The 22,554-nt window shown below is 39.6% G+C and overlaps 1 protein-coding gene across 3 annotated transcripts in view; it reads left to right on the top strand.

Moving 5' to 3' along the window:
- The window catches only part of ATP8A2 (ATPase phospholipid transporting 8A2), a 438,434-nt gene that overhangs the window by 8,639 nt on the left and 407,241 nt on the right, over window positions 1-22,554 (top strand). The window lies entirely within an intron of this gene.

Raw genomic sequence — 22,554 nt, 5'->3', positions numbered from 1 at the left:
TCAGTTCAATGTGGACTTTCTTGCTGTCTGGAAGTGCCATCAGTTGTCAGAAGAAGGGGAAAATTTAGGCCACTGTCAAAGTTGGATCTAGGCAGAAATCGGAAAAAAGATTTCCTTTGGTTGAATGGCCATATCCTCAATCCAAAGGCCATGCCAATTGAGAGATTCTGTGAACTGTCATCCACTGTTGGATCTTCACTGCCATATAATGCAATTTGAAACTGCATTATATGGTCAGTGTAGAACCATATAATTGAACTACATTATATGGGTCTTCAAGGGCCCCCTGGTGGCGACAGTGGGTTAAACTGCTGAGCTGCCGAACTTGCTGATCAAAAGGTTGGCGGTTTGAATCCAGGAAGATGGGTGAGCTCCTACTATTAGGCCCAACTTCTGCCAACCTTGCAATTTGAAAACATGCAAGTGTGAGTTGCCTTCTGTGGGAAGGTAAAAGTGCTCCATGCAGTCATGCTGGCCACATGACCTTGGAGGCATCTATGGACAACACCGGCTCTTCAGCTTAGAAATGGAGATGAGCACCACCCCCCAGAGTCAGACATGACTAGACTTAATGTCAGGGAAAACCTTTACCTTTACAGGTCTGCACTGACCATATAATGCATTGTCAAACTGCATAATATGGTAGTATAGATCCAGCCTGTTTTATACCTCTAAAAAGATTATGGACTTTTTTCTATTGTTTTGCTTGCTTGTTCCAAGAGGATAAATTTCTTTTCTTCAAGTCTTCAACTCATATATTTGTCACTCCATATATTCTTTGAGGTACCAGCTGACGAGAAAAAAAATCATTACCCAGCTACAAAATGGGATTATCCATTGTTGGAAGATGGGATTTTTCATCTAGAGACATGCTAGTTGGCAAATAATATGTGAATTCCCATTTGTTGCCGATTGCCACTGGTTTAGTATCAGCAAAACTGCCACTACTGATCCAGAGGTACTTAGGCACATTTTGTTCTGATTTAAATCTGTTGTATGGATCAACAGAACACCCCCACAAAAAGTCCAAGAACTCATTGGCCTGCCAGTTTTTGTTTTTGCCAACTATGTTCCTCAGTCTTTTACAGCAGTTTCTCGCTGAGAAATTAAACAGGTGAGGCAGCTTGTCCGAGCCCATTAACTTCAGCAAAATGCAAAGCTTCCGCTGTTACATCAGCATTTATCATGACACTGTTTCAGGGAACTAGATAAAGGCTGATTAAAAAGATGGCAGCTCTACAATTTGCCATTCTAAATCCACATGTATATAACATTTCCATTTCCTTGTCTGTACACCAAGTATCTCATCAAGGAAGCTCTTGTTCAAAATTTTGAAATAGTCTTTTTGTGGAAATGCTGGCCATACATTTTTGGACTACTGATCATTGACAATAAAGTCTGGAGGCTCCAGTTCTAATGTCTTAGTTCCAGCTTTTGGCAAGTTGCAGACCAGAGTGTTGTGTGGTTTCCATGCTATGTGACCATGTTCTAGCAACATTTTTCTCCTGATATTTTGCCTGCATCTGCGGCTGGCATCTTCTTCTGAAGATGCCAGCCACAGATGCAGGAGAAACATCAGGAGAAAATGCTGCTAGAACATGGCCATATAGCCCAGAAACCACACAACACTCTAGTGATTCCAGCCATGCAAACCTTAGACAATACAACTTGCAGACCATTGCTAGGAAGAGAACAATTAACACTGTATTGTCAAAGGCTTTCGTGGCCGGAATCACTAGGCTGTTGTGTGTTTTCAGGGCTGTACGGCCATGCTCCAGAAGCATTCTCTCCTGACATTTCACCTGCATCTATGGCAGGCATCCTCAGAGGTTGTGAGGTCACAACCTCTGAGGATGCCTGCCATAGATGCAGGTGAAATGTCAGGAGAGAATGCTTCTGGAACATGGCCATATATCCCAGAAAACACACAACAACCCAGTTAACGCTGCTCTTGATTAAGTTAATGGCAGGTAATGCAGAGCAGTAAATCAACAAAAGAATCCAAGGGCATTCTTGTCTGTAAGGGTCTGTGAGCAAGAGAGAAGACAAACCTCTTTTCTCTCTTAGATATGGTCTGTGAGTCAAGTGGGGTCAGACAGTCAGTCTGAGAATCTGAGGATCAAGCAGATCTGTCAATCCAATTGTCAGGATCACAGGAATCTCAAGCAGGAATGAAGCAGTGCCAAGCCAGAACTGAAAGGCAGGCAATTGTTTCCAGGAAGAAATGGATCAGAGTTGTCAGAGTTGTTGGCTGCCCATGATTAAAATGCTCCCTCTTCTGTTTAGCAATGACTAAACAGGAGGAGGGAGCAAGCTTGTTTTCTGCTTCCTTGGAGACTAGGACACGGAACAATGGCTTCAAACTACAAGAAAGGAGATTCCATCTGAACATTAGGAAGAACTTCCTGACTGTGAGAGCCGTTCAGCAGTGGAACTCTCTGCCCCGGAGTGTGGTGGAGGCTCCTTCCTTGGAAGCTTTTAAACAGAGGCTGGATGGCCATCTGTCAGGGGTGATTTGAATGCAATATTCCTGCTTCTTGGCAGGGGGTTGGACTGGATGGCCCATGAGGTCTCTTCCAACTCTTTGACTCTATGACTCTATGACTCTATGACTCTCATAGACTGGCATTGCTCTTCTTGCCAGGTCCCAGAGTTTGGGGTCGCACCTTTTCCTCTGACTGCTGCATCTTTTCCAAAGGTGCCTGTGCTGAATCATCTTCTGGTGATTCCCAGCTCTGTGTCTGCTCAGGCTGCCATTCCTTAGTTCTATGTCTTATGGTACAGAAATGTAACTTTCCCATCAGAGGAAACTAATGTTGTTTGGGGACAGGTTTGCTTGTCCCATATAGGACTTTATAGGCTAATGTTTCATTGAGATAGTTGTGACACATACAAATTATAGACCTGGGAAAAGATGAAATCCATCCACTCCATGCCCAAAGACAAAAGCAATATCTCTATACTTTCCCAATCAATCAACACAATCCAATTGCATGGTGAGCATTTGATTGCATCCTATTATCTTGAGGAAGGGATGAGGCACATGTAATCCCTTCCCACTGTCCTTCACCATTGCCTTTGTTGTCTGGGGCTGATGGGAGTTTGTTGGGCCACATTAGTCGGGCCACAGCTTCTCTACCCTTGACCACTGATAACTGGAGGATCTATAATAATGGCAGGAATCTTGGCATCATTACCACCTTATATAAATAACATGCAAAAGGGAATCTCTTCTGTAAAGTGACCTTTAAGAAGGAAAGCTGTGGTCTCATAATGATGTGCAGGGTATTTTCCATCATTTCAGGCTGGATCTATGCTGCCCTTTATCCCAGGATCTGATCCCAGATTATCTTCTTATCCCAGATTATCAGATCTTGGGATATAGGGCAGTCTAGATCCAGCCACATTCTCACATGGAAAAATCCCAATTTAGAGTAATCTGGAATCATTGCTAAATGGGTTAAGTAATCAAAGCCAGGTGAACCATGAACTAATTCACACAAATTGATCTGCTAAAAATGTAGGCTGCTGGATCTATGATGGATACAGCAATTCATACAGCAGTGTTTATCTGGGATTTGTCATGCTTAAAACAGAACCATACATCCAATGCTGTATCACCTTCCAAATTTGAGGGCATGGAGAGATCTGCAAGTGTGTGTATGTACACTGTGTTGGATTTAGAGCCATTGTATTTCTGAAGGGCAGAGATAAATTATAGGTAGCCAAGATGAAAAAGGCGGAACAAAATGTGTATCACTGCTGTGGTTTGGGGTTCATGGAGGTGAAAAATCAAAAAATAACATCAAAGAAATCTCTGTTCTATTTCCGATGTAAATATCTGTAGAAATAGCTACTGATGGATTATATGGCAGTGGGACAATTAATCCATTTTAGGTTTTAGTCTGAACTTTGAAGGAGCCACCTAAGATTGGTGGAAATCAAACCTGGACTATAACTAACATTTTGAATGCTTCCTTTAAAGTTTGGACTAAAATCTAAAGGTATAGATAGATATATGGATGGATAGATGGATGATAGATAACAACAACAACAACAACAACAACAACAACAACAACTTTATTTTTATACCCTGCCTCCATCTCTCCGAAGGGACTCGGGGTGGCTTACAAAGGGACATGCCCAACAAAACAGGTTAAAATAAGCATAGAAAAACAAGCAATATAAAATATCAATAAACATAAAATCAGACATTATAAAAACAATTAAAAGTAATATCATGGCTGAGCAAATAAAGTGCTAGGTTCGGTTCATAATTACTAAGTGCAATGAAAGTAGAGACAGGGAAGGTGCGATAATCGGAGGGCTAGGTTAGGAGGCAAATATCCTTAGGCTATTAAAGTGTTAGAAGTGCCAGAAAGGGACCCTGTTAAAGTGCAGGAGCTGGATAGGTTGGGAAATTCTGTGGTGAACTGCCAAATCAAAGGCACAACAGAACAGCCAAGTTTTTAATTCCTTACGGAAAATGGAGAGAGTGGGATCTCCCTGGGGAGGGAGTTCCAGAGCTGAGAGGCCACGACAGGGAAGACCCTTTCTGACTGGATGGATCCACTCCTAGTTATCAGAATCAGATTTCTCAGTAGAAAACTAACAGTTCAAGTTGCCACTCCTACTCATGGCTGGAAGAATCATTTTACAAATCTGATGTGCCACCATCAGGTTCTTGGCCATATGACTAATTTATCACTTAGCTATTTTTCAGTATTTTGTTGAATAAAATAACCCTAACAAGTAACCATCAACAACTCTGAGAGGCAAGTAACCATCAACAACTCTGAAAAAAAGGTAAATATATACATTAAAAGAATGTGCTTATTTAGCCTTTAAATGGAAAATGACTCTGCACAGAGAAAGATACAGATGGATCAGAGAGCTTGAAAAAGCCAATTAAAGGATCAAGGACCAGGTTCTGAATGTGAGAGGTAATTATAGGAGCAGAGGAGAGATTAAAATAGAAAAGAGGAGCAGGTATAGCGTGTCCTTAAGAATAGAGCGATTACCTCTAAGTGGTCAGGAGAGAAAGCAAGAGGGCAAAAGTGAGGAGGAGAAGAAAAAAATTGTGGAAGAAAAGAGAAGAAAATAAATAAAACAAGAATGTGATTACAAATCAAACAAACAGTACAAACTAAATTGATTGAATGAAAATAAAATCCTTTTATGGAGAGTGGCAACATTAGTTTAAATCACATTACTGTTGTTATTGATGTTTTGTGCCTGAAATACCTCATTATGCATTTTCTTGCCAAAACATTTTCTTGCGAGATTTATTCAGAAAGGCTTTGCTGTTACTTCTTGAGAGACTGTGACTTGCCCAAGGTCACCTAGTGAGTTTCCATATTTGAGCGTGGATTAAACCAGGGCCTTCTCTGTGGCGGCCCCCCGACTTTGGAATGCCCTCCCAAAAGAGCTTCGTCAGGCCCCTACTCTGGTAGTTTTCAGAAGGAACCTAAAAACTTGGTTGTTCCGATGTGCCTTCGCAGATTAGGAATCCCCATCCCAAGTCCTAGATGCACTTTAGCACAACTAATGTTGCTGCACACCGCACTTTTAATCCTACGTTCCTCCTGCCATCTCAGCACTTTTAACCCTGTACCCCATTGCGCTGGCCGAACCAGTTTTAATAGTGTCTTGATGTATTGTCATTGTGGTTATTTTGTTTAATTGTTTGATTTGCTTTGTTTATTGCTGTGTTATGTTTTCTATTGTATTGTGTTTTGTGGCTTCGGCCCGTGTAAGCCGCATCGAGTCCTTCGGGAGATGCTAGCGGGGTACAAATAAAGTTAATAAATAAATAAATAAATAATAAACCCTGATCTCCCAGATGTCACCATAAGTCATGACTGATTTGAAGGTCCACAAAAATAAAATGTTTTCAATACTGGCTATCCTAGCTAGGTAGGACTGATCGGAACAGAAGCTTAAAACATTGGGAGGGCCACCCATTTCCCATCCCTGCTATGGAATAAATTGTCTTGCCAATGTCCAGTGTTAATGATAATTCTCAACTCAATAAATGTGCTGAAAAACAGTGGTTCTCAGCATTTATCCCTCCAATTATTATTATTATTATTATTATTATTATTATTATTTTGTTATTATTATTATTATTATTATTATTATTATTATAAACATAACAAGATTAGTACACAGCAAACAAGATCACTTTGCTGGTTGTTGTATTGGATCACATGTTGGACACTTCCCAAGTGTCTAGGACTCTGTGATGTATTGGCGAATAATGCGTGCAGATCCCAGTAGGGTGGCTTTTTGCATCTGACAGATGTAATTTTGTCAGTGCAGATTGTGTTTAAGTGCAGGCAAAGGTCTTTAGGCACTGCACCCAGTGTGCTGAGCACCACTAGGACCACCTTTACTATATTTATACCCTGCCCTTCTCACCCCTAGGGACACTCAGGATAGCTTACACACCATGACAAATTATATCCCTCCTACAAACACCAACAATTATGGCCAGTGCTGAGAGGTTCTGTTAGCTGATATCGAACATTTTGGTTTAATTAAAAAGTAACTTTTCCATGCCCTGGTAAGGACAATCCACAGATGGAAGCCTACTCAACCATTGTGGTCTTTTCATATTAGAACCTTTCACAATTGATGCTCAAAGTGAAGGTGCTTGAACAGAGAAAATTAGAAGACAACACTCCACGTGCTAAGATGTTAACATAATGGTCCATATCTTTGGAGAATGTATTATATAACTCCAGAAATTTCCGTGTGAAGTGTTGTTCCTGAAGAAGGCAAACTTTGTTAGTGACCAAAATACATTATGCTTTTGAAAACAAATAAAGCAAGTGACCACCTATTAGCACATTTTGCTACCCAATTTGCTTTGACTTATCAGTTCTCTCCATTGGACAGTTTTCCAGAAAAGAAAGAGACAGCTATAGTTAATGAATGTGACTTTGGTGTTAAACCCTTGGACACTGGGGAGAAAATTATTAGCCAACCATATCTGATCTCTTGAGCAACAGTGTTGTACATAATCTGGCTTTTTATTTCATGTCAAAAGCACTGCATAAATAAATAAGCATAAAACTGAAAAAATAAAGGAGTACAAGTAGCTACATAATTTTAGATAAAAAATGGTATTGTCTGCAGTTTTAAACAGTTCTCCCTCTGTGCATGAGGCAGGACATTGTGGGCAAGTGTATAGGTGTGGAGTTGTTTATTCTGCTCCACGATCACACAAGGAGGAGGATTCTTCTAGGTAGTGCCATTTTGCTAGGTTGTCTTTTGATCTGCCAATTCAACTTCTGAGTATGTTCAGGAACTTCCAAGTTGCCCATTCTTGGTTTGCCCCTCTAGGAAAACCCTCGTGGGGGGGGGGGGGGCATCTAGTTGGAATTGCATGTTTTTGCTGCCCACATGGATATTCTTGCTGTTTCTGGGGGAACATTAAGAGTAGTGGTGGTTCTCATGAAACTTTTCCTTGATTTAAGTTTACTGGGAGGAGGCTGGCAGCCATACAGTAGGTGGCTTTCACAGTGTTCAACCTTACTTCTGTCGCAATTGGCAGCAACTTCCTGTCACACATCTGGGGGGGGGGGGGGCTGGAGGGGTGGGGTGGAGAATGCCAGCTAGCTTATAAAGTCTATCAACAGGTGCAGGTTGATACATAATCTTGTTCCTAAACCACATGGTGAGTTGCTAGTTAAACAGAAATCCAGTTACGGACCATTAATGTTCAAATGGCAACAGGTTTGGACAATGGAAAACAATAGAATGGAAAGATTGCTCTGTCTCCTTCTATGACGCTAATCTTGTGAAATATCAGGGACTATATATAGCTTGTGAATATTCTTATGTGTGGTTAGAAATCAAAGACTGCAGAAATCCTGTTGTCTTCTCAGATCAAAGTGGGAATATGTGACCTTCTAATGTTGCTTAGACCTCAATGCCTATCAGCCTTAACCAGCATATCCAATAGTGAGTGTTGAATATCATATAGTCGAGCAACATATGAAAACTTTCATGTCACCATTCCTGCCTTAAATACCATCCAGGCAGTATGACATAGCTGCACTCTGGCAAGACAATTGTGGTTCGTTCGTTCTATATTTTAAAATTATTTAAAATGGGGTATTTTCTGTGACAAGTGTAATAAAATAATATTTTAAATTAATAAAGGGAATATAGTACACCTGTTGTCAATATCTGATATGTAATAACACGAGAGTGATTATTTTCACAGAGGTCTGTTCTTTGCTGTTGATTCAAGAGTTTGATTTGCCACTACACTGAGCCCTTTAAATTATTTATCACTCTTAAAAGGAATGAATTGACCAAATATTCTTGTTGGGAAATTAGTACAAATCAGTGGTGGTGTATCATTCAATTTAAAATGATCACACACTGATGGATTCATTCTAATTACACTCAATTTGCCCCTGGGCATTCACAAGGTCATGGATTTTGTTTCTAAATAAAGACAGCGAAAGAGCTTGCCAGCCTTTGGAGATGTAGCTATATTTTGGTCCTCTTCCTGCAGTAAATTATATTGTGACTCTTATTGAAATTCAAATTTTAACCACAGTAAGTTAATAAGTGACTACATAAAGAGGAAGGAATGCTAACTGGTTGAAGTGGGAAGCAAAAGGTGCTTTTAACCTGGTGGGATCAGATTATGCATTGCAGTAGTAAGTATACATCAACTTCAAAGCATTTTAGAAAGTTTATATGTTATGGCTAATTCCAAAACTTATAGTACAGCACTTTCTTAAATGTAATTGGTAGAGAACTGCATTATACTGTTGGGTTTCTATCAGTTGAAACCAGATTGCTGTGTGGTATGACGTGTCTGCATCCTCCTGTCACTCTTTAAATATATCCAGGCTGGAAGTCAAAGATTTTGTTCCTGTTCTTTATGATTTGGTTTTGGAAATCCATATAGGTTTTGTTAATCCAAGAATATTTTATTTCAGTTTCCATTATGATTAGAGACTTTTAATATCAGCTCCCTGGATCAGTTTATATATTGTTTATTATTATTATTCATTTAAAGCATTTATATTCCACCCTTCTCACCCTGGAGGGGGCTCAGGGTGGAGCACAACATACAAATGGCAAACATTCAATGCTGGGACATAAATAAATTATAAGTAAAGGCAAAGATTTTCCCCTGACATTAAGTCCAGTCGTGTCCAACTCTAGGGGCTCATGCTCTTCTCCATTTCTAAGCCAAAGAGCCGGCATTGTCCATGGGCACTTCCAAGGTCATGTGGTCGGCATGGCTGCATAGAGCACTGTTACCTTCCCGCCAGAGCGGTACCTAGTGATCTACTTACATTTGCATGTTTTCAAACGGCTAGGTTGGCAGAAGCTGGGGCTAATAGCAGGAGCTCACGTCGCCTCCCAGATTCAAACCTTTTGGTTAGCAAGTTCAGCAGCTCAGCGGTTTAACCCACTGCACCACCGGGGGCTCCTAAATTATATATGTACGTATAAAATAAATTATATACATATATAAACATTAAAAACATTTGTCTCAACATTAAAATCCACTGCTTAAACCATCTCGAGCATCTGCATCGAATCTAATTGGCATGATAAGGATTTCTATTGCTGCTTTATTGCACTATCCCAAAAACTTGGTTTATTTTATCTTAGTACAAAAAAGAAAAAGAAAATATGATCTTTTCAGTCATGCAAATGTGCCCTTTGCCAGGAATCCTACTATGGTCATCTGTCGGGGGTGCTTTGAATGCAATTTTCCTGCTTCTTGGCAGGGGGTTGAACTGGATGGCCCATGAGGTCTCATCCCACTCTATGATTCTATGATTCTACTATTGTCAAGAGGAAAAGGCCCACAGCACATGAGCCATGAGAAAGGTAGGGGCTGGTGGGTTTTGAGAGAGCTTTTTTGTACCAAACCTGAAAAACTGCAATGTTTGATGTATTGTACCAATAGAAGTATATACAGAAAAATTATATTGTTATTTATGAACAAGATATGTTCTGTAGGTTTGTTCTTAAGTTGAATATGAGTCAAAACAGACATATATGTGTGTGTGTGTGTGTGTGTGTGTGAGAGAGAGAGAGAGAGAGAGAGAGAGAGAGAGTGAGCGAAGCTTTGGGTAGCATAGGGTAGAGTTAACACCCCTGTGAAGTTTGTTTTGCTGTCTGTGCCCTTGTTCAGATTTCAACTCACTTTCTGTCCCTGTGATAATTAGAATTTGAAATACTGTATTTGGCTTGTTGTGGAAAGAAGGATTGGTAATAAATCTTCTGCAGAGACAACTTTTCCCCATGATAACTCTTCCAGGAGTGAATTTCCCTTCCTCACAATAGATTTCTCTCACTTCCCATTGACTCACTCCCACCCTCTTTAATTGGTCTATTTTAAATTTAAATGAGTCTGGCACCAATAACTATTCATTCATAGCTTCTGACCCATGTCAAGGTGATGATCTGTATCCTTAAAAGCATCTAGTAGTTCACTCAAAGAAGAAGTGGGGTCAGCCTCTGACCATTCACATGTTTCCTAATGTGATTCTCTCTAACCATAGTCATGCTGTAAAGGGCTGAAGGGAGTTTCATGCAAATTCTGTATATCCGAAGGGTCAAAAGTTCTTCACCCCTCTTTAAAGAATAAATGGTCAAGCTTACATGACAAAATTAGTGTGCTGGGAATTACCTAAGGGGAGACGTGTAGTTAGTGTCAGCATTTTGCTTCTTTGCTCTCAGTGCAATCTGTATTTCCTGTAGAAGACTGATGATCATGGGATTAACAGTGAATGCAGGATTTTGTGATCTGAGCTGGATGTGAGGTGAAGTGTTTGTAGGATCTGCATGCATCTTTTCAGTATGCCAAAGTCATTTTTTTGCCAATTTGTCATGGATGCTATTCAATGTCTGTGAAAGTTGACATACACAAACATGAGACTGAAAAAGCGACATCTCAGATATTCCAATAGCTACCTTATGCTTAAATGTGCTTGGCTGGCAGCCAATTTATTTCACAGTTCAATTTTTGCTTCATTGTGTTATGTAGGTACAGATAGGAGGGCCAGCTTATCTTTGTTGAAAATAAAAAATGGTGCAGAATCTGTGAGATTAACTTAAAAAACCTAAAATTCTAGCACAAGCATCATCAGATTTTTGGAAAAGGGAAATCTCCGTAACCTTTTTGGAGATTTTATGATCTTTGGAAAGGCACGCCCTTGTTAGAAGTCATAGCCTTTTGAAAAATGATGCAATAACCTCTTGGTAAAAGTACGACCTGTTAGCCATAACCTTTTGGGAAAATGGCATTTACCAACATTCACTCACACACACACACACACACATATACACATGCAGAGTTTCAGAAGTGATCCTTTTAGTTGCCCAGAAACATCTACTCACCCTTAAAATATATTTGCCCTTAAATCATGCTCTCAAGAGACAAAAATAAGCAGACTTATTGAAATATAGTTGGGTTACTCACAGACTTCATGTATTTATCATACATAGAATCATAGAATCATTGAGTTGGAAGAGACATCGTTTGCCATCCAGTCCAACCCCCTGCCAAGAAGCAGGAAAAGTTTAAAAGCCACCAAAGAAGGAGCTTCCACCACACTCTAGGGCAGAGAGTTCCACTGCTGAACAGAAGTGAGGTCAAAGATCCCCTAACAGCCCTAACTGGAAGACCCAGAACTAGACGCTCTGTGCTGGCGTTCTGTTGTTTTGGCTTACAGATTTCTAGCATACAGTGTCTACACCACACTACAGCAAATGTTTCATCCTTGGTTACTGCACCTGACAGGACCTGAGGATGAAACGTCATTCTCTGGCCACGCGTGTGAGTGCTGACACATGTGTCATAGGCTCACCATCACGACTCTAAGCTAAACTGTTTCTACTGTCCTGTTCACATGGTTCGCAACTAAGTGTTAAAGTAAAATTGCATACCAATACACACATATATAGTAAACAATCTATATTATATACATAACAAATAACTAGTGTAGGCTTGATATTGCATCAGACATTGTATTGGACATCCACATTAGATGTTTGCTTTTCTCAGTTTCAAGGGTACTATGGAATTCCTTTATAGTTTTTATGCAGAAAGAAGCTAGTCCATCTCAGACTGATGTAACCTGCCTTGAGCTGTGAGGAGAGGCGGATAATAAATAAAAATATTGTTATTGTTATTGTTATTATTAACATGGCTAAATCTTTGAATCCTACCAATCTTTGATTTATTGGCCTCTTTTTTCTGAACTTGGGTTGCTCTAGAAATGATGACCTATCAAAGCACTCTTTTTCAGTGGGTGACCTCCTTTGGCAATGCTGTACTTACAAGACAATTATTTCCCATTGTCAGCACCACAGTGTCCTTATTCCATAAATGTCATGTGTTGGTTAAGGCTATATGGAGCAGGTATAAATACTTAACGATCAGCACATGCAGCCATTCTAATCTTGAATAAGAGAAAACTCATGACAGAGTCATGAACCCATGATTCTTTGAAAAGACATCCATTGGGAATTTCACTTAAATATTAAAACACAATGTAAGAGCTTATTTAGATGAAGGAAACGTCTAAGATCCCACTTGTGCTGATAATGCTTCTGAAGTTTCAACTTGATGGATATACTATGACACTAGAGCTGACTCCAATGTTAAGCAGGGTGAGATGAGCATCTTAGGCGGCAGGTATTGGGAGACAGGGTAACAATGGCAGCTTCCCCTGCTATTCCTTGGCCATTGCCTTCTCTAGGAAGATAATAGCTGAATGCCACACAGCCTGTCCTTCACCTTCTAAAATATTCTGATCTTCTCAGATGTGTTTCAGGGCCCTGTCCTATTTGTCAGTGTTTGCCATGTTTTTGTCTGGAAAAGCCTTCTTCAAGTAAGGACCTGGGGCTACCAACCAGCAGTCCTATGCAGGAATTCACTCATCTTTGGTTACAGGAGGAGCCTAGACTCTAAAGAGGGATGGCTGAGGAACTATCTTCTCAAGATGAGGAGAACCTGGCAGAAGCAGAGCTACCTCAAAGTCCTCTTACCTCAAAACACCATTGCATACAAGCATTTGAATTATGGAAGAAATGTTTGGTTATAGTAGATGACTTCACAGGAGTGAAAGACTCCCTGTTAAGAAGCTCATATTAGAAGCCTGTAACAGATTGCATATTGTGGGCTGCTAGCAGCACCTGCATAAAGCCGTAGTCTGAGACTGCAGAGAACATTATATTTATACCCTGCTCATCTTACTGAATTCCTGTTGTGTTTTGCTTTGCTAGGCACAGAGTCATAGAACTGAGTCACAAAATCAGTGTTGGAAGGGGTCTCATGGGCCACTGAATCCAATATTTTGCCCAGTGCAGGATCTCCAGCTGAAGCATCCCCAAACAATAGCTGTCGAGACTCTTTTTGAAGCTGTTCAGAGAAGGAGATTCCACCACTTCTCTAGGCAATTGTTTCTATTACTAAACCACTACACTGTCAAGAATTTCCTTCTAATCTTTGATTGAAATCTCCTTGAAATCTAACTTCAAATCATTAGATCTAGTGTTAGGTTATAATCCAGTGGAAATTGAACTTTGTGTTTGGACCTCTGCACTTTGCTTCCTTGACTTTCTGATAGGATTTTATTGTGATTTTGGCTTTTTTCTGTATTCCAACTTTCCTATAGTACTTAATTCCATTAGTTAATGATCTGACAGGGTAAATAAATGGGTCATTTCCTTTAGCTGCTGATGTTTTGCAAGAGTATGATTCAAATAATCTTATTGCTGGAAGATACCATCTAGTCCAGTGGTTCTCAACTTGTGGGTCCCCCGGTGTTTTGGCCTACAACTTTCAGAAACCCCAGCTAGTTTACCAGCTGTTAGGATTTCTGGGAGTTGAAGGCCAAAACATATGGGGACCCACAGATTGAGAACCACTGATCTAGTCCAAACCCCTGTCATACAGGGATACACAGATGAAATGCCATATCCATCCAACCTCTGTTTAATAACCTCATGTTTAGCAAAATAATAATAATAATAATAATAATAAGGATGTAATAGACTTGATTCTGCCTGACAGTGGCCTGTGTATGTATATCTGAACAGGAGTGTCAGATTAAATTTCCAATACACCCATTAATTCTGATGAGTTTAGCTCCTGATCCATTTATCTTTCTGTCACTTAAACATAATTAGTAATGAAAAGTTACAATCATAAGCATGGTTAAGAGTTCAGTGTTGTGTTGCTAAAGGTTACCACTGAAAGCATCACAAACAGATGGTAGTTCTATAATTTCAAGATAGTGTGTGTGTACAGCCTTTGAGTCTCCTACCCCCATGAATTTCACAGACTTTTCTTAGACAAGAAATATTAGTTCCTTTTACCAGTTCCTTCCTCTAAATCTACATAACCTACAGCACCTGGTGTTCCTGGCAGTCTCCCATTCAGATATTAGAGCTGATCAGCCAGGATCTGGTACCTGTAGGATATTTAAGCAAGACTAAATGGCTTATGGAAGTTAATAAATTAGGTGGTTCAATTATCACTTTTTTCTTTGTTCTCAACAAAACTGGCACAGCTGGGGCTATGTCGCATTCATGTCTTTGCATGTATCTGATTCAGAATATAGCCTAAGGAGGGAAACTGTCTCTAGAAAAATCAGCTCCTCTTCTAAGCTCACATATTTTCCCTGGTTTTTTCCCCCATCTGTTGAAATTGTCAACAACAAAAACAGAAGAAATTAGCATCAGACAAAACCAATCAAAATGGAACTTAGGCGCCAGACTACTGCCTGCAATGAGTTAGTCATCTATCATGCTAAAAACCTTCTTACACAATGATTTAGATGTTGGTTGGATGCTGGGTGGGGAAAAAATTCAGATTGGTTTTCTTCAGTCAAGTAAGAAGAAGTAAGGTACTTGCCAGATGTTGCATGGACTAAAAATGTGAATCCCAGTGGATCATTTTGCCTGAGTGGATGGATTTTCATTCTAGTAATTGTGACTCTCTCATGCTTGCTTCTTGTTAGAGAAAAAGAAAGTGCACGATGTGACTCTTTATCAAATAATCAGGTCACTGTGGTGAAAATAAAAAGAAGATACAAAAACAATATATATGTGCATATAGGGAGGGAAGTAAACAATAAGAAGAATATGTTCCAAGGTAAATACATCCCTATTAAGCCTGGTGGTTTTCTATGGTTTTGTTTTTACAGATTCCAGCCAATATGGTAAACCAGGAATGTGCAAACTTTGGTCTTCCAGGTAGTTTGGACTGCAACTCCCACAATTCCTAACAGCCTACTGGAGGACCGAAGTTTGCTCGTGCCTGTGGTAAACCATTTCACTTGGAGGTGAGAGTAACCAGCTCTTTCTCATCTCCCAAATGTAAACATCTATACATGAAGAATGCCATACTGAAACATGTTTTGGATTATTGTTATTATTATTAGTATTTATATGTTACTTTTTCTATTTCACAATAGACTGAAACTAGCTAACATTACAAATCATATCATGTATAAATTAAAACCTACGGCCAGCAAAGAATTTAAAAGGAAGGAAGGTCTGATATACAGATTCTAGTGAAGCATAGTTTATCAGGACCTTGGACAGATCACTAGTGGAAGGCACACAGCATAGATATTCATGGCAGATTATATGCATTAATACACGATTCCTCAGAACTGCACATAGACCACAATTAATCTCACTTGAGAAGAGAATTGATTTTTGGCTTGATTGCTTTCACACATCAATCCTAGAGCACTGCTTAATTAAAATATCCCAATGAGATAAAATGTACATATAATAGCAAAAGTAATAATGTATTGTTGAAGGCTTTCATGGCTGGAATCACTGGGTTGTTGTAGGTTTTTTTTTGGGGGGGGGGGGCTCTATATGGCCATGGTCTAGAGGCATTCTCTCCTGACGTTTCACCTGCATCTATGGCAAGCATCCTCAGAGGTAGTGAGGTCTGTTGGAACTAGGAAAAAGGGTTTATATATCTGTGGAATGACCAGGGTGGGACAAAGGACTCTTTTCCTAGTTCCAACAGACCTCACTACCTCTGAGGATGCTTGCCATCAGGTGAAACGTCAGGAGAGAATGCCTCTAGACCATGGCCATATAGCCCGAAAAAACCTACAACAACTCAAAAGTAATAATGAATACATATAATAGAAAAACACTACACACTACCAACCAATACAAACTGCTATACTCAAATAATAAAATCAATAATGTAAAACATAAAAATGATAGACAAAAATATTGATCAAAGAAAAAAGAGTAAGTGAACTAAAAGTCAACTAAAACTAATTCTAAAAGTTGTTAGATACTAAAATACCACTTTATAGACAATTGCCCATTGTCTGAAAGAACTGTATCATCTCACACACCTCTTTGGAGATTTCTGGCCAAAGTCACAATTTACACCTTTCTGTTATCCCGTTATATTCTTTTTCATTCTCAATACTATTAAACGAATCTTAAATACCCATTGCTTTCTTATTACTCTGCTAAGGAATCTGAAAAAGTGGACTGAGAACCACAAAAGCTTATGCTAAAATAAATCAGTTGTAAAGTTGCTACTAGATCCCACCCTCCTTTTTTTATTTGTAGGCTACCCATCTGTATTTTGAAAAACAAGTTTAAGCAAGCTGGAAAGATCTTCTCATAGGCCAACACTGTAGGGCTGTTAGCTCCACCCTTTATCAAAAGCTACATAAAATCTTATAGGATATTGCCTTTTTCAATAGGTGTTTGTAAAAGATGTGACCATCCATAAATGCTAATCAGGATGGCTGTGGTTATGGATGATCTCCAGTCTGTCTGTCTGTCTCTGTATATTTCTCACTGGGGAATGCTAGCTTTAGGATAAAGTGGCTCTTCTGTCCTTCTAGGCTTCTCATTGGCAAAATGACTGGTAACTGTTTGAACAGAATGCTGGACTAGATAGGACCTTGTTATACTCTTGTGTCTCCCACCATGATGGACACTACACCAGGAGAGAGTCCTTTGTGTCTCATGAATCTAGTAAAACCATTATCTTATTTTCTGGTAGGACGGCATGAGTGTGGGGAGACAGACTCACTTTGTCCAGATTGTCACCTAATTTCCCAATTTATGTTAGCGAATTGACACTAAAATGTGACAAAATGAGAACTTTGAAAAACATGCAGAAATTATCTGGAATCTGGAGGATATTCTACTGTAACTGACAGCACTAATGTGAAATTCTCATTAACTCCAACTGAAAATTGAATTTTTATTTTTTGCTATTGTTGCTATGTGTTTCATAGCATTATACCAGATGATAGGAAGTAAAGAGTTCTTGCTTAGGTTTAACAACTTCATGACAGATGGAAATTTGATAGAAGAAGCCTTTTGCCTGTCTGGACTGAGGAAGCAATGCTACATCTGTTGCATTTTATGCAGCTCTTAAAGGCATGTGATTATTGACGTGTAAAATGTATAATGGTGACAATAACTGGTATGCATCCTTTGTGACCATTACATTTGAAGAACAACTTGGATGAAAGCCCAGATATAGGAATTATTTGATTTAACGGATTGGTAATTCCAAAGCAAATTTGATCGCTATGGAACTAGAACATAGGTTAGAACTAAAAGCAACGTTATATGCTTCAGTTTGTTTTATTTTCATTAGCAGCAGGTCTCTTCCATATGGAAGTTACACCTGTTCAATGTCTCCCTTTCTCACAGCGGTCAAAATTGTAGAAGTTCAGTTCACATATCTAGTTGTTACATTTTTGGAATACAGCTGTCGGAATCTCCTAGTCATCATGGCCAGTAGCCAAGTTGACTTTGGGATTCTGGAAGGTGTAGTCATCTCTCTTCCCTGGAAGTGCTTTTTACACACATACACACACACTTCTACTTTTTGTTTTATTATTTTTTCCAAGCTAAATATCTCTGAAACTATTTATTTATTATTGATATAATAAATCAAGGGGGCCGTGGTTTAACCCACTGAGCAGCTGAACTTGCTGACCAGAAGGTTGGCAGTTCAAATCCATGGGACAGGGTGAGCTCCCACTGTTGGCCCCAGCTTCTGCCAACCTAGCAGTTCGAAAACATGCAAAAGTGAGTAGATCAATAGATACTACCTCAGCAGGAAGGTAAATGGCACTCCATGCAGTCATCCTGACCACTCCGGACAAAACAGCCTCTTTGGTTTAGAAGTGGAGATGAGTACCACCCCACAGAGCTGGAGATGAACACAACCCCTCAGAGCCGGAAGGAGAAACCTTTACCTTTATCTATGTTTTGTTGTTTCTAGGCATTGAAAATTTGCCTTTTGTGTTTTTGTATGCTGGAATCCATCCTGAGTCCCCTAGGGGAGATAGGGAGGAATACACATAAATTAATATTATTATAAACACAGCAAGAATAGTACACAGCAAACAAGATCACTATGCTGGTTGTTGTATTGGATCACACATCAGACACTTCCCAAGTGTCTAGGACTATGTGATGTATCGGTGAATACTGTGTGCAAATACTAGTAGGGTGGCCTTTTGCAGCTGACAGATGGTAATTTTGTCAGCGCTGATTCTGTTTAAGTGCAGGCCAAGGTCTTTAGGCACTGCACCCAGTGTGCCGACCACCACCGGGACCACCTTGACTGGTTTGTGCCAGAATCTTTGCAGTTCGATCTTTAAATCCTCATATCGTGTCAGTTTTTCCAGTTGTTTCTCTTCAATCCTGCTGCCACTGGGATTGCAACATCGACAATCCATACTTTGTTTTTTAACACAATTGTGAGGTCAGGATGCAGAACATATGCAATCCAGTAGTTGCCATCTGCTCGCCCACTGAAAACTATATTTAATAATCTAGAGCTGATGTGGTCTATCCAATGTAGTTTTCTGAATCAGCACCCCAAATAACCCTAGGAACAGACCTAAAACTAAAGACATAAAGGAAAAAAATGTGGGGTTTTTTTGGTTGGGCTGTGTTATTATCCGTGGATTTTGTTAATGTTTGGCACTATAAGAGGGCTTTGCGGAACCAGTCACTCTCATTGCAATGGTGTGGTAATGGTGAGTCTGTGGACCATATTTTAGTTCTTGTGGAGCACTGGTGGTTCACGGATCACAGGTTGGGAACCACTGGTTTAGAGATAGTTCCCTTTTTGATAAGAGTTAAGGTACAGTACTTTCACTAACCCATGGATAAGTCAGTTTTGTAGTCAATGTTTTAACTAAAATTTATAAATGAGTATATACTATAGGTGCTGAATAAAGAGACTATATACAGTGCACTTGACTAATCTTGAAAAATTCTAATATTAGCCTAAAATTGTTTGCTAGTCCCACCAAAAATAGTGCCACTGAATCAAGTATAAATTTCATTCCTTCGGAAACCAGCCTTTAAACACAGCCATAGATACTACTCAAGAGTATTTGCTATTGTTGAATTTGGCAATCCACACTGCTTGAGAAAGTTTATCACCTAGTTGGTCAGCTCTACTTAAATGTTTCACATTCTTTCCAAACCACTGATTTTTTTAAAGGTGAAATGATTTCTCATATTACAGCATTAGCTCAGAAAAACATTCAAGTTTTTCAGGAAGTTATTGATCACTTTTTGTAATGACTCAAAAGAACATAAGGGAATGGCATTTAATTGTTTCTTATTTCCACTTATAGTCTTGTTATATAACAATGTGGCAATCAGACCAAATGCTAAGCATTAATTTATTTTGCAGTGCTGAATAGCATCAATAGATTTGTTTTATTTATCGGGATTCTCTTTTCCTCTCCAAGATCTCTTGTTCTTTGTGCTTAAGTGATGAGTGCTTATAGTTCCTTAGTGCAATTTCAGGTAGTTTTCAAGATCATATTGAAAATAATAAGAGCATTCTAAAGACCAAGGGTGCATCTACACCATAGAATTAATGCAGTTTGAGACCACTTTAATTGCCATGGCTCAATGCTATAGAATCCAGAGAATCATAGTTTTACAAGGTCTTCAGCTTCTTCTGACAAAGAGTATTTGTGCCTCTTCTAACTAACTCTGCAACATGTTTTTCTGTTATCTTGGCCCCTGAATAATTATGGGGAAAGTACAAAACATTGAAGAGATTTTGATATAGTTTATTAAGGTTGCCATTACTATAAAATACATGTCTTGGGAGAATGCCATCAAGCAAATGCATTCAACAGAAGTTGTGGCTATAGCTTAGGCATTAGTTGGCCAAGTACAGTTTCCTTTCATGTGAACAACCTGTCTCTAGGTTGCTGTGAGTTTTCTAGGCTGCATGGCCATGTTCGAGAAGCATTCTCTCCTGACATTTGCCCACATCTATGGCAGGCATCCTCAAAGGTTGTGAGGTCTGTCTCTAGAATGCAAGAATGTGAGCTGTTTTTGGTGATTGTGTTGACGTGAGTACTGTGTGTCATTGGGTAAGTAAGTTTAAAGATGTTGAGGTAGGAACATCTGACTTGCATGACAAACAAAGAGTTGGACGTCATGTGACAGCAACCACCGAGTTTTGCAAGCAAAAGGTTGACAGATTGATTCAGGACGATCGTCGTATCACTCAGAGAGAAATTTCGAGCATAATCGGCATTTCACAAGAACATGTGGGTCACATTATTGCTTTGCTTGGCTATCGGAAGATCTGTGCATGATGGGCACCCAGGATGCTGACGCCTGAAATGAAGGTGCACAGACTTGAAACTTCAGCGACTGGATCTCATCACTGTATGACATCCTCCATACAGTCCAGATTTAGCATCATCTGACTTCCATCTGTTCCCGATAATGAAAGAGGATCTGCGGGGACATCATTATGCTTCTGATGAAGAGAACTATGAGACACTGGTTGCGGAAACAAGAGTGTCGACTTCTTCCGTGACAGCTTCAGAAAATTTGTTCATCGTTGGCAGAAATGTATTCAATTGTCTGGTGAATATGTGGAAAAGTGAATGGTGGTAGTTAAAGAGCACATTCTAAGGATTATTTCTGCATTTGATTTATTAAAATATTCCCATTCAAATCCAAGTAACGAAGGTGGAGGCATTATTTTCATTCAACCATCATACATAACCAATTCCTCAGTCCCTATACCTTCTTGGCTAGTGGTTCTCAACCTGTGGGTCCCCTGATATTTTGGCCTTCAACTCACAGAAATCCTAAGAGCTGGTAAACTGGTTGGGATTTCTGAGAGTTGTAGGCCAAATCACCTGGGGACCCACAGGTTGAGAACCATTGTTCTAAGCAATGAGATATACCAAGTAACCATCACAATTTCCACTTATTGTCAGCTTGCCCTTCTGAATGAAAACCAAGGCAATACAGATGGATTTTGCTGGATTACTTCATGTGAAGTCATGTTACTTTCCTCTTCATTTAGCTTACTTTACAGAATTTCTGGGGATCCTCCCCTTTTCAGACTGTAAAGCCCAGAATCCAGGACTGGGGGATTCCTGAAGTTGTGTGCCAAAGTAACATTTTACTTTTTTTTACCACTTTCCAACTGATGCTCTCTTGTTTCTTTCCATATTTCTGGGCCAGCTTTTCCAGTCTTAAATGTTGGCACCTTCCCCTAGAAAAAGCTAGGAGAACTCTTCCATTTGTTTCATGCTATAAACCATTATGCCACCCAATTTATATTTTGAGAGGCTTTTGTTGTGAGTTATAATGATTTATTTATTTACTTGGCTTAGAATTATGGACTCTTAGACTTCTAGAGTAGGGAAAGGCTTCCATAATCATCTGATTCAAACAAAATCCACACTGGAAGCTGAAGCTATAGAACATCATTGACAGATGGATACATGGCATCTTAGATCGAGGGAAGTAATAGTGTTATTTTATTTTGCTTCGGTCAGATCTCACCTGGAATACTGTGTCCAGTTCTGACCACAATTCAAGAAGGATATTTACAAGCTGGAACATGTCCAGTGGAGGGTGACCAAAAGAGTAAATGGAAACCATGGAGGGAGCAAGCTTGTTTTCTGCTGCCTTGGAGACAAGGATGCAGAACAATGGCTTCAAACCACAAGAAAGGAGATTCCATCTGAACTTGAGGAAGAACTTCCTGACTGTGAGAGCCGTTCAGCAGTGGAACTCTTTACCCTGGAGTGTGGTGGAGGCTCCTTCTTAGGAGGCTTTTAAACAGAGGCTGGATGGCCATCTCTTGAGGGTGCTTTGAATGCAATTTTCCTGCTTCTTGGCAATCCCAAACCTCAGGGACTGGATGGTCCCTGAGGTTTCTTCCAACTCTATGATTCTATGATTCTATCCCCCACGAGGAATGCTTTGGGGTGCTCGGTATGTTCAGCTTTAAAAAAGAGAAGGTTAAAGAATGACATGATAGCGATGTTTAAATATTTGAAAGAACGTTATATGGAAGATGGAGCCATCTTGTTTTCTGCTGCTCCAGAGACTAGGCATGGAGCAATGGATTCAAACTACAGGAAAAGAAATTTAACTTAAACATTTGTAAGAACTTCCTAATGGCAAGAGTTGTTTGACCATGGAATGTGCTGCCTTTGAGTGTTGGAGAGTCTCCTTCTCCATAAGTTTTTAAACAGA

Source organism: Anolis sagrei, chromosome 3 (genome assembly GCF_037176765.1).
Source record: "Anolis sagrei isolate rAnoSag1 chromosome 3, rAnoSag1.mat, whole genome shotgun sequence".
Taxonomy (NCBI): domain Eukaryota; kingdom Metazoa; phylum Chordata; class Lepidosauria; order Squamata; family Dactyloidae; genus Anolis; species Anolis sagrei.
Note: the sequence above shows the minus strand (reverse complement) of the source record. Positions and strands in the feature narration are given on the sequence as shown.